Here is a 13,881-nt window from a genome sequence, read left to right on the forward strand (position 1 = left end):
CTTTGCATGGAAAATTATGAAAAAGATGGGAATACCAGACCACCTGACCTGCCTCTTGAGAAACCTGTATACAGGTCAGGAAGCAACAGTTAGGACTGGACATGGAACAACAGACTGGTTCCAAATTGGGAAAGGAGTATGTCAAGGCTGTATATTGTCACCCTGCTTATTTAACTTCTATGCAGAACACATCATGAGAAATGCTGGGCTGGAGGAAGCACAAGCTGGAATCAAGATTGCTGGGAGAAATATCAATAACCTCAGATATGCAGATGATACCGCCCTTATGGCAGAAAGTGAAGAAGAACTAAAGAGGCTCTTGATGAAAGTGGAAGAAGAGAGTGAAAAAGTTGGCTTAAAGCTCAACATTCAGAAAACTAAAATCATGTCATCCGGTCCCATCGCTTCATGGCAAATAGATGGGGAAACAGTGGATACAGCGTCAGACTTTATTTTTCTGGGCTCCAAAATCCTGCAGATGGGGATTGCAGTCATGAAATTAAAAGACACTTGCTCCTTGGAAGGAAAGTTATGACCAACCTAGACAGCATATTCAAAAGCAGAGACATTACTTTGTCAACAAAGGTCCATCTAGTCAAAGCTATGGTTTTTCCAGTGGTCATGTATGGATGTGAGAGTTGGACTATAAAGAAAGCTGAGCACCGAAGAATTGATGCTTTTGAACTGTGGTGTTGGAGAAGACTCTTGAGAGTCCCTTGGACTGTAAGGAGATCCAACCAGTCCATCCTAAAGGAGATCAGTCCTGGGTGTTCATTGGGAGGACTGATGTTGAAGCTGAAACTCCAATACTTTGGCCACCTCATGCGAAGAGCTGACTCATTTGAAAAGACCCTGATGCTGCGAAAGATTGAGGGCAGGAGGAAAGGGGGACGACAGAGGATGAGATGGTTGGATGGCATCACTGACTCAATGGACACGGGTTTGGGTGGACTCTGGGAGTTGGTGATGGACAGGAAGGTCTGGCATTCATGGGGTCACAAAGAGTCGGACACGACTGAGCAACTGAACTGAACTGACCCATCATTCATCAGTTCAATTTGCTTTTGGATGTTATACACATGGAATTACATGATGTAGATTCTTCAGTGTCTGTTTGATTTTGCTCAACAGTGTGTCTGCAAGACATTTCCACACTGCTGGTTATAGATGTGACCTGCTCATTCTCACTGCTGTGTGGTGTTCCATGGCATATCAAGCACAATTTGTTGTTGTCAGTGGACATTTGGGTCGTTTCCAGTGTTTGGCTCTTATGAATCAAGTTCCTGCGAGCGTTTTTGTGGGTACAGGCACTTACTTCTGTTATCATATACCCAAACGGGGCTGAGTTACAGTGGAGATGGCCTTCAGTTGTAGTTCCTTGAATACTTTTAAGACAAAATTATGGGGTAGTTTTAGGTTTACTATAAAATGAAGAGGAAGGTGTGGAGCTTTCCCATACACCTCTACCTGCACACATGCATAGTGTTCTCCATTGTCACACCACTCACCAATATGGTACACTCTTTTTTTAACCAAACAGTGAATCAATATTGACATATCATAATCACTCAAAGTCCATAAAGTTTACCTTAGGATTCAATGTTGGTATTGTACACTCTAGGTGTTAGTTGCTCAGTCGTGTCCAACTCTTTGAGACCACCTTGGACTACAGCCCACACAGCGCCTCCGTCCATGGGATTTCCCAGGCAAGAATACTGCAGTGCGTTGCCATTTTCTTCTCCAATACACTATATAGGTTTAGTCAAAAGTATAACATGTGTACATTATTACAGCATACAGAGTATTTTTGCTGCCCTAAAAATCCTCTCTGCCCTGCCAATTTATCTCTCCCCCCATCCCACTCATGGAAATCGCTGATCTTTTTTTTGTCTCCATAGTCTGGTCTTTTCCAGAATCTCATATAATTGGGATGATACAGTATGTATTCCTTTCAGATAGGCTGCTGCTGCTGCTAAGTCACATCAGTCGTGTCTGACCCTGTGTGACTCCATAGACAGCAGCCCACCAGGCTCCCCTATCCCAGGGATAATCCAGGAGAATCCCAGGGATTCTCCAGGCAAGAACACTGGAGTGGGTTGCCATTTCCTTCTCCAATGCATGAAAGTGAAAAGTGAAAGTGAAGTCGCTCAGTCGTGTCCGACTCTTAGCGACCCGATGGACCGCAGCCTACCAGGCTCCTCTGTCCGTGGGATTTTCCAGGCAAGAGTACTGGAGTGGGTCTCCAGTGCCTACTCCATCAGATAGGCTACTTTCACTTAATGATATGTGTTTATGTTTTCTCCATATTTTTCATGGCTTGATAGCCTGTATCTTTTCAGCACTGAATAAAACTCCATTGTCTCAATGTCCTTGAGAACTTTTAAGAATAATTTCCCCTCCAGTTTAGAAAAGAGATGAGAAACTCATAACACTAGCCCCAAAAGCAAGTTTTGGACCCAGTACAACCTTAGATACTCGTTAAGGACCTAAGTCATTCATTACTACGGCTGTTCGTGTTGTAAAGGACAGTGACGACTTCATGAAGGCAATCCTGTCTTCAGAGCTATTCTGGTCACAAAGGGAAAAACAGGAGAGTGGAAGAAAGGGGCTGACTAAACACACAAAATACAGCAACAACACCAGGGGTTTTGAGTCTGCGTTTCTGCTTGGCGACAAGATTAGGGCTAGACTTAGGAGAGAGGAGGACCTGGATTCCCACCCAGGTGTTACTTGCACCTGTCACCTGGTCACTGTCAAGCTTCTTTGCATTTCCAAGCCTTTAAGAAAAATTAAAATGAGGAATTGACTCCAGCCCATCCTACATGATACCACCCTTAGGAGAAGAAAACATAATGTCACAAAGACCATAAAATATAGCAACCCTCCTAAATTAGCCCATGGCGCTCACCATGGCAGGAGATGGAAAATGACCAGGATAAAACTCAAATGTATCATTTCTATGGCTTGTGCCTGCTCTAATTAAAAAATTTAGGAGAGAAAATGAAAACTTTCTTTCATCAAGTACTTTCGAATGATCTGTGGATTTCAGACCTCTGTCCCGGTTCATGACAGACCACCTGGAGACAGGGATGCCAAATGAATATGAAAAAAAGACCCAACATCTTGAGCTGACATCAAACATTAAAAAGCTTGATTAAAATCCTTGGAGGTACTTCTCTGGTGATTTAGGAGCTAAGACTCTGAGCTCCCAATGCAGGGTATCTGGGTTCGATCCCTGGTCAGGAAACTAGATGCCACAGACTAAGAGTTTGCAGGCCACAAAGAAGATCCCATATGTATCAACTAAGACCTAGTGTGGCCAATAAATAATTTTTTTAATAAAATGAAATAAAGTTCAGGTTTGGGCATATATAGTCACAAACATTAAAAAAAAAAAAAAAAAAACCCTTGGAAGAAATTGTTTGTAAATGAGAAGAGCAGAGAATTCTGAGAAGAGTCGATTCTAAACCCCAGGTCTGTCTAGTTTCCCCCAAACATCCTAACATGGGTGTCCTGCCTCAGTCAACCCCTCCTTGGATATCAGTCTCACCACAGGGATCCCACTTGTGTGATGCCATGGGGCCGCAGCAGGAATTCAGGCTGGGGAAAGGCCCTTCAGCAAACCTGAAAGAAAGAGCTTCAAAGGGGCTTTTCAAATTATCTCAGGCATTCAACTACTCCTGTGTCTAACATCCTGTAAATGAATTACAGCTGTAAGAATTAACCTTTCCTCAGGGAGAAAAACAAATTACAAGAGACTTCATATAGGATTTTTGCTAACGTGAGAAGACAAAGAGAAGAAGGAGGAGAGAAATGTTGGTAGGACAGGTGTTAGCTGAGACAGGCCTCCAAGTGTCTCACCAATAGGTGCCTCTCCTCTCAGTGAATACGGCTCCTGGCCAGGGCCACGTTTGAGCAAATGAAGTGTGGTTTGGAGTTTAGCCACACTCCTCTCCTTTGCTGCACATCTTGCACAGTGCACAACCTATACAGCTGTACATAGCAGCCCTGAATGTTCACTTTCCTTCCCTCCTTTCTCATTTTGTTAAATCAAGTAATTTTTAAATTACCTTTAAAAGAGACAGAGAGACATCATTTGTTTTGATCAACTCTTCAGGAGGATGGAGAAAAAAATGGCTATTTCTTAATAGCCATCCAAAGGGCATTCTTCCTGGAACCATGAAAGATTAAACAGGCTCCTCCAGATAGGGCAGTTGGTGGGTTCTTTATTAATTCATGACTTAGAGTAGATCAGGGATGTGATTTAGCCAGGGAAGCACAGGGCAAAGGGAGGCTCTGGGTCTGGACGAAGCTAATAGAGAAAACTCAGCTCACCCTGCAAATGCCACACACAGTTTTGTTCTTCAAAGGAAGTGAATTGTCAGGAAACTCTGGCAGGGCCATGCAGCCACGCCTCCATTTTTTTCTTTTTTTCAATCAAACAGATTCAGATCACACCGTGACACTGCAGTTGTCTTTCAGAAAAGGTTTATGCCCTTTGGACATCATCCAGTAATCCCAGGTGGGCTGAACAAGCTGACCCACTTAGAGGAATTCTTGTGGATACATTTTATATGGGTTGTCCTATGCCATAAAACTTTATCTATAGAAAAATGTGGGGGGAGGACGAAAAGTTAAGAGGCTCAAACTATTTCGTTAGAAAACAAAAAGCGTGCCTATAAAGTAAAAAGGCAGGTTTTTGCACACAGTGTCTTAAATCATATTTTTAGTGGCATCTTATAATATTGTCTCCTTGAAAAGAAGCTGGTGGACATTGCTTGTGGGAAATCTAAAAGGAACATACTCTTTGCAATCACATTGTCTCCAAAATGACTCACTTACACAGTTCTTGGCAGGAGCCCTCACCAGGACCACCACCAGGACCCCACCAGGACCCCACCACAGGACGGCTTGAGCATCTTCATGGCATGTGAATGATGGGAGAAGCTGCAGTGTCTTCAATGACCTAGTTTCAAAAGTCACACTCCATCATTTCAGCAACATCCTAGTGGTTACATAGATCTTCCCTACTGGTGCGGGAGAGACCACACAGGACATGAATACCTGAAGGCAGGACCATCGGAGGCCACGTGGGGGCGCTGGCAGCCATACCCTCCTCTTGCCAGATCCAGTGAATGCCTGTCCATCCTTCTCTCACCTCCCACGATTAATCCAGCGCTGCACTGGCTCTCCTCCCTTCTCTAGATTCTTCCCTCTCCTGCCTTCATAGCTCCCCTTCTTTAGTCCATGACTTCCATAATGATATTTTCCAAAGTGGGGCTTTCCCATGAAGGGTACCTATATCCATAGGCAGGGGTGACTCTTTCATCTCTATATTTATCCTCGATTTCTCTCAGAAGCCCCAGGCCAATGTTAACATAGCCTTGCTGAACTCAAAGGGCCAGTGGGATGTTTCTCACCCAGCCAGGGTGGACAAGGGCCAAGCTCATAACCTTTGTCATCTCCAGGTGACACTAGCTTTGGCTGTAAGGGAAAGGATGGTGAACAAAGATCATAGCTGTGCCCCATGTCTTGGCTGCCACAAGCCTCATTTTCCTGGGAACAGTCCAAGTTCATGCCCCTGTCCCAGAGTAATTATGAACATCACTCTGTTCTGTTCTCTAAAGTGCCCTATTTCAGATGATAGAGGATATGGTAACTCCAAAGTCCTTTTACCACTCTGGACGGTTGATCATTGTTTTATACCAGGCAAATATTTTAAAAAAGCCATCTACATACTGATCTAAACTGAAGCAGGGCGTCAACTGAGCCCACAAAACTGACCATCAAAAACAATTGGATGATGTGCCATGGAATTATTCTCCCAACATTTCCGTGGTATTTAACATTCTCTGGCATTTCCATGACCTTTTATGAGGCATAGTACAAGTTGAAGGACTCATTTATCCCATGATCATCACATTGTATCCAAGAGAAAATGAGAGACACAAAGCAGGTGTCCTGGGCTGCGTTGCATATTGCATTTCAGAACCTATTGGCCGGATGCTAATTTCTGCCATTTGCATGGGCCTCCACTCTCCGCTCCCCCACCCTATCTAACCTATCTCAGTATCCAAGTCAGCTCAATTCTCAGAGCAGCTGTAGCTGAAACATCGACCCGCCACTGATCACAGTGGTGTAATGAAGTGCAATGGCCGGTAATTATTCTACATTACCCTGATCAGGTAACATACGGCTTGCAGTTATCACAGCGAGATCCCAGTGCTTGGTCAGAAAGGAAAAAAATGGCCATTTATGTTATTTAAAAGGTGTCATCAAAAATGAGTTTGCAAGGCTAGAAATGTAAGAGGCCCCAGTCCCCAGATGTTATCTTCGATCCCTAAATGACTCACAGTTGGGGCAGAGAGGTCTCCTCTCATACACTCACTTCCAGTGACTTAATGAAAAGTTATATTCAAAAGCCACCTGTAAATCAAGAATGATATTTTGGTAGAGAAAGAAGTCTGGGGGAAGGGGGAGGAAAACCTATTAGTGACATTCCAAGCAACTTGACATTCAAAGCCCTGTGGGTCACTTGCTTTAGGAAAGAGCATTAGTGGCCTGATGGGCACCCCCAAAACTGAGGATGCTGCTGGGATGAGCTCTTCAAATCCCCCTTAATGTGGCTTCCATAGAGAGTGAAGCCTGGGTTACAACTTGCTTTGAAACATAGGTATGATAAGCTGCAAAGATTAAAGCTAGTTCTCGTAGTTTACTAAGCACTCACTCAGGAGCGTGGCAGGTTGGCCTGTTAACTGGCAGCTTGTTATTTAGAGACAGTGCACAGTTCACTTCCCCCTAAATCACACGATTGGCTCTGGAGAGTGCTACAGTTTGGGTTTGCAACCTCTTAAAAAATGAAGACCCATAAAGTTGTAATGCAGAGAAAGGTAGGGGTACCCTACCTCTAGTGCTTCTGCCACAGACACAGCCCCTGAGCAACACACACAAATACCACACGTGCATGTGTGTGTGTGCACACACACACACACATGCACACACACATATGCAAAGCTTGTACTCACACTAGAATAGAAGAAAAACTCAGGTGTTATATCCTAAAGAGTCAGCTTTGGGATGAACGGAAGGTACTTTCTTAGGGTAAGAGCTGTCTCTCCCCTCTCCCCGCTCTTTCCCCTCCTGTCCCTCCCCCCACCCTCATCCCAGGTCTTTGCCATTCCTTCTCCACTTTTCCCCACTTCCTCAAAGGGCCATGCCTGGGTAGGTAGGAGGCAGAATAGACAAAAGCTGATTGACAGCATGGGCTCCGACAGGTCTATTCTTAGACTTTCACAGGTTCCAGGTCCCACACCATATCAAATATTTTTCACTGTACCTGCGCCGTGCGTGGGTGTGCTCAGTCACTTCAGTCATGTCCGACTCTGCAACTCTATGGACTGTAGCCCTCCAGGCTCCTCCGTCCATGGAATTTTCCAGGCAAGAATATTGGAGTGGGTTGCCATGCCCTCCTCCAGGGGATCTTCCTGGCCCAGGAATCAAACCCACATCTCCTGCATTGCAGGCAGATTCTTTACCGTTGAGCCACCAGAGAAGCCTTACCCACACCCTATAGTCCCTGCAAAAATTTGGGGAATGATTTTTCTGTTACTGGTGAAATCATGTAGCCAAAAGCAACTCACTTGATCTATCAGTGACTAGCACTTTACAACAATCAACTGCACAGGAAATCAGGAATTCTTGCAAAATGAAAAACTTTGCTGTGAATCCTAAACTTCACAGTCATGTTAATATCATATTCTGTTCTATGGACATGTCATCCTACATTTAGCAAGTGTGACTTTGAAGATGGACCAAATGCACTGTTTTGCTTTGTTAAGTTTCAAATATTCTACAAGTCACTGAAGAGTTTACAGGCTCACATGCTTTGCCCATAGTATTTCAAATTGATTAAAACAGCCCTCATTCAACAGCCAGTCAGCCTGGGTTCAAGTCCCTCCATCTGGCTGAGCAAGCTATTTGATGTCTTGGAGCCTCAGTTTCCTCATCTGCAAATTAGAGGTAATAGTTGGGACCACCCTGCAGAAAGCATGGAAAGTATTTAGCACAGAGTCACATCAAATAATGTTAGCTATTATTCCTAATCATTTACTTCTAAACCTTTTTTCATAATAAGCTTTATAATGACAATAAAGGATACTTAGAGAAAAAAGACACTCTTACTCTCTAATCAAACATTTTCCATGCTCCATTCCATGCACATATAATTTTACAAAGTCATAATTTCTCATATTTAAATTTTTGTATTCTGCATTATTTCTTACAACTTTGGATCAAAAACACTTTTCTACATTGTTTTAGTTTCCATATAATCATTCTTACAAGTTGTGTAACATTCCATGATGTTAATTTGCTGTAATTTAACTGTTCCCATACTGCTAATCATCTGGATTATTTTCATAGACATAATTTATGACGATGTCATTTATATCTTTTAATCCATGTATATTCCTAGCCCTCTTTGCTTTTGGAATGAGGCATTCCAGTGAGGTTACTTTCTACTCTGTAAAGTAGCATTTCCTTTCATTTGTCTAAAATGTAACTAAATCCAGTTTCAAAGGGTCCCTTTTCCTCTAGCTCTCTTCTCTCAGATAAAGGCTGTGAGAAAAGAGAATAAAGAAAACCTCTTTGCCTCTATCAGTCTTTAGGAGTAGAATTTCATATGGCTTTTACACGTGCAGGGTGTGACCTCACCACAGACCCACATTGCTGGGCATGGCCCCATTTGACTTTCTGTACAAGGGACTCAGTCATTGCCTGACCCAGTCATGCCCACCATGTGTAACCTCACCCCTGGTCAGGGCAGATCGACCCAACGAGGTGGCCCACCCAACCTGAGGCTAGAATGTGTAAGATAGCCAGATGCAAAGGAATAATCCAGGTCAATTATTTCTTTCTTTCCGGAACCTGAACACAGAAACACCAAGATAATAAGCCAAATGCAATATGAGTTTAGGCTGGAAATGGTATGGGGGACCAGCTGCAGGGTAGCCCCAGGATGCTGCCACCTGGCACTTCTGCCTTTGTGTAGTCCCCTCCCGTTGAGTGTGGGCAGGATCTGTGACTTGCTTCTAGTCAACAGAATACAGCAAAGGTGACAAGGTGTGTGTGAGTATGTGTATGTGTGTACATGATTACGTTATTATGTGATTACGTGATTACGTGTGATTACGTGATTACGTGTGATTACGTGATTACGTTACATGAGATTGTACTACCCAGCCTGGGAGGAGACTTCTATCTTACTGTCTTTGAAGAAGCAAGCAACCCTTTGGGAAGGCCCAGAGGGCAAGAAGCTGAGGACAATCTCCAGCCAACAGCCAGCAAGAAACTGAGTTTCTCAGTCCAACAGCCCATCACATTTCAAACTCTTACAACAAGCATATGCGTTTAGAAGCTAAGCCTTCTCCAGTCAAACCTCAGATGAGGCTGCAGCTTTGAGAGGCCCTAAAGCAGAGGACATGCCTAAACCTTACCTGGAATCCTGCCTTGTGGAAATCACGAGATGATCAATGGGTATTATTTAAAGCCACTAAGTTTTGGGTGATATCATTATCCACAACAGAAAATTAATACTGTTGATATAAAGAGCAGATGGTCCGTGTAAGTCAGAATTATCAAGGTGCAGAAGCTAGGACTGAGCAGAAACAAGGGTGGAAAAAAAAGAGTCATAGAGAACAAAGACACCAATTAGTAGAGAGAAAAGAAACTTGTGAGAAGCCGAGTTCTATTAAGGGACTTGAGCCAGTATCTTAGGGATTCCTCTGAGGTTCCCACCTGTCCAATCTGGTAACTGCTAGCCACAAGTGGTGACTAAATTTAAAGTTGTTAATTAAAATCAAATAAAGTTAAAAACTCAATTCCTCAGATATACTAGGCACATTCTAACGGCTCAATAACCAAGGGATGGTTACCAACTTAGTGTAGAAAAGAAAAATCTCCATCATTCCAGAAAGTTCTATGGGCTAGAGTTGCTTTAAGGTTCCTGAAGCTTTGTTTATCAGTTCTAGTTTCTTAGAGGCTCTGCCCTGCCAGCATCATTGCCTTCCCACGCCTAACTCTCCATCTTTTTCTGGTTGGCTGAACATATGGACTTGAGATAAATATTCAATATTTTGATATATATTCTAATACCCAAATGACCTACCATACAATACTTCTTCAAAGAGAGCAATCGCCATTCCATCACATCCAGCACACCAACACTCATGAACCTTCCTTTCTTTTTTTAAAAAAATTTTTTTATTATTATTATTATTTTTATTACTTTACAGTATTGTATTGGTTTTGCCATACATCAACATGCATCCGCCACGGGTGTACACATGTTCCCCTTCCTGAACCTTCCTTTCTTATCACCCAAGCCACTTTCTCCCCCACCTGCCCTCCATCCCTTGGAGTAAGTCAGGAGACATTCTGCTTGTCAGCTGATTTTTTTTTTTCTTCCTTTCTGGCCTCTTGGGAATGAACTTGGGGCGAAACTGTTGCACTGTCTGACAGGCAACTTTTCTTCCCTCATGTGAGTCCCAGAGCTCTGGCTGAGTTACCAGATTTGCTTTCCCTGCTGACCTTTGCCCTAAAAAGCATGGTTAGCTCATTAACCATTTTGCTATTACTGTACCTTTAAATCAGTCACCAGAAAACTTATTCCCTTGCCACTGTAGGTGTCTGGTGTAAAACTTTATCTCTCCCTCAGCTCAGGTAACAGGATATTAAAATATTTGTATCAAGCATGCTGAAAAGTTCAACTGTCAAAAATAGTAATTTTGTGTCAAGTTCAAAATGAAATAGACAGTCCCAGAAGGACAATTTCGAAGAATCTGCTTTTGTCAAACCTGGGGGAGGGGGGGTGGTGAGGGGTAACAATGAATAAAGACCAATGGAATAAAGGGGAAGGGAAGTGAACAGGGAAAGGTCTGCATTTGATGGGGCTGGATTTTCACATCGAGCCCATATGTAATTCACACGTAGTAACTCACAGAAAGGAAAATAGCAGGTGATGGATCGAGTGGCACATAAGCAACGGGGATTTACTGTCTAATTGTCCACCGCTAAAGTTCCATTTCCAACTTAGCTCCAGTCAGAAAGAGAAACAAGATGTAAGAAATGAGAAATAAGGGGTGATGAAGAGGAAGGAGAAGCAGAGAAGAAGACTGAATATGGAGCACCATAGGGAAATTAAACTTATATTCGGCCAAGTGTTGCATGTGGGTTCAATTGTTTGTGTTATCTCCAGATGGTGAGGGGTGAGCTCCCGTGGGCAGGGGCTGAGCTTTGTGTACTCAGGATTCCAGTGCCAGGCATGTGCCAGCAGTTGATAAACGCTTGTGTCAACAGATGTATACTAAGATATTAAAGAACAGCGCTGATGTAAGCCCCAGTATACTCCCAGATTTCCCCTTCTGTTCCTCTCATGGAAAATTTCTGGATTGTACCTGCCATCTGGAACGTGACTCCCCTCTTTGCTGGCAACACACCCTAGAAATTAAAAACCAGGGGCTTTGGAGCCAGTCTTCGGTTCAAGTCTGGCTATGCAGTTTACCAGCTATGGGCCTCAAGCAAGTTACTTCATTAGTCTTGTCCTCATTTCCTCATCAGTAAAACACAGATATAGTAATTCCTACCTGGCAGGATTTGTGGGAATTAGATGAAATAATTTAAGATATACTGAGTCGATAAATATTAAATGTTACAATTGTTGAGGTCGTTGTTATTGTCAAGATCATTATCATCATTATTATTCCTCTTATTCAAATTTCAACATAAGTGACACTAACAAATCATACACGTTCCTTCTTGGACTGTACCTACTGTTCCTTCCTCTGGCTATAGCATTTTTGTCCAAATCAAAGCTTTCTGCTTGTGTTTACCTTCATAACACATATCACATTTTGAAATTTTATATATATATAAAATTACTTTTTTTATTGGTTTGTTGTCAGTCTTCTATCCAATAGAATGGAAGAGTCCTCTCCATCTTGTCCATCACCTGAATCACTCTAATTATATTAAATTTTAGAACAGGGCCTGCCAGCATTCGTACTAAGTTGCTTCAGTCGTGTTCAGCTCTATGTGGCCCAGTGGACTATAGCTCCCCAGGCTTCTCTGTCCATGAGCTTCTCCAGGCAAGAATGCTGGAGTGGTTTGCCATGCCCTCCTCCAGGGGATCTTCCCAACCCAGGGATCAAATCCACATCACTTACGTCTCCTGCGTTGGCAGGCGTGTTCTTTACCACTAGCGTCCCCTGGGAAGCCCAGAACAGGGCCCGTGTTACCTCAAATGACTGGAAAGTCTAGGTTGGCACTGCTGGATCCAGAGCTCAAAGGAAGCCATCAGGACTCTTGCATCCTATCTCTCAGCTCTGTTTGCTTCTTCTTTTCTCCATCCTCAAATATTTTTTCTCCCCACAGAGACAAGGTGATCCCTGGAAGTTTCAGAGAAAGAAGTAAATGTTTTTGCTGAAACCACTGGCGAAAAGTCTTATGGCAGATTCTGATTGGCCCACTTGAAGTCACATGCTATGTCTGAGCCAATCACAAGTGGCATGGGTGTGTGGAGTATTTTAATTGGCCAGTCAAGGACAGACACCCCCTTTCCTTTGCGGCAGGAGAGTAGAGTCAGCCTTGACCAAACCTAGTTGAGAGAACAGTACTCTTATGGAGTGGGTGAGGGGCAGTTTCCCAAAGGGTGATGATGAGACAAAAAGCAGTAATAAGCACCACTCCAACTGCACTGAATTGGCCGCCTGGTAGGCAGCAACAACATAGGCTCCCACAAATATTTTAGAATGAATACGTAATTTATGTGTCCATTTCTTGTCTTTCTGATGCTTAAAGAGTCAAGGACGTGAATATGGAGGGAAGGTCCAACCCAGGATTCAAGATTCGCCCCAGCACCTAATAGCAGAGTTATTTGGAAGTTGCTTTCTCCTCTCTGAACATCCATTTCTCCCTGTAAAACAACATAGATGAAAAATTTTTTTTAAAACATGGAAAATGCTTCCTCTATCTATAGCTCTCAGGTTTGTTGTAAGGATTAAATCAGATAACATATATAATAGGTTTCTTAAAGTACAAAATACAAGTAAGTGTTGCTAATTACAATGAGATTAGAAGCCAGTTGTGTCTAGGAAGTCCCTTCAAGACTTGGCATATAAGATATGGACAATAGAATCCTCCAAACCCCTTCTAATTCCTGGGTGGTATTAATGGGAACGCTTTGGCTAAAAAAAGAGAATACATAAGGTGTGAAGGCAAGCATGATATGTGTGTGTGTGTGCACCCAAGTGTGTTTTTTAAACCAAGATTTAACCAAACCTCAGGAGTTTTCAATCTGTTTTCCTAATAAAGTTTACTTAGAAACATTGGAGCGGCAGTGACTGTCAAGAGACCCCAGGGCTCTTTGTGTAAATTGAAAAGACTCCTGTGCTTGCTCCTGTTTTTATTATGGGAATCACACTAAATGTGATAATTTTTGTGAAACGTGTTTGCTGTCAACTTCTAATTGTGCTTGTTCATAAGCAGCAGAACGGGAACGAATCGTCTCAATCCATCTGTGATTACAGTCGCCAAACATAGAAATCTTCCCATCAGACCTGACATAGAAAAACCTCACCTTTAATAATTTCAAGTCGAGCAAATGCTAGGTTCACAGATTCTTAAAGGGAACGTGGTATCTCAACGTTCTCTCCTCTCACAGTTCAGAGTGGTGTGTGATTTGAGGTCTGAATTGGAGCTGCTGTCTTTGCAGCCCAATTCTGGAATGTTTTTCCACGCTAGGTACTCAGATGATACTGTGACCAGACTTGTTGACCTCTGCTTAACAGCTATGATTGTGAACTCGGAATTTAGCTGATTGTTAGT

This window comes from Bos grunniens, chromosome 26 (assembly GCF_055505025.1).
Source record: "Bos grunniens cultivar Pamir isolate PY7600 chromosome 26, Bosgru_T2T1.0, whole genome shotgun sequence".
NCBI classification, from domain to species: domain Eukaryota; kingdom Metazoa; phylum Chordata; class Mammalia; order Artiodactyla; family Bovidae; genus Bos; species Bos grunniens.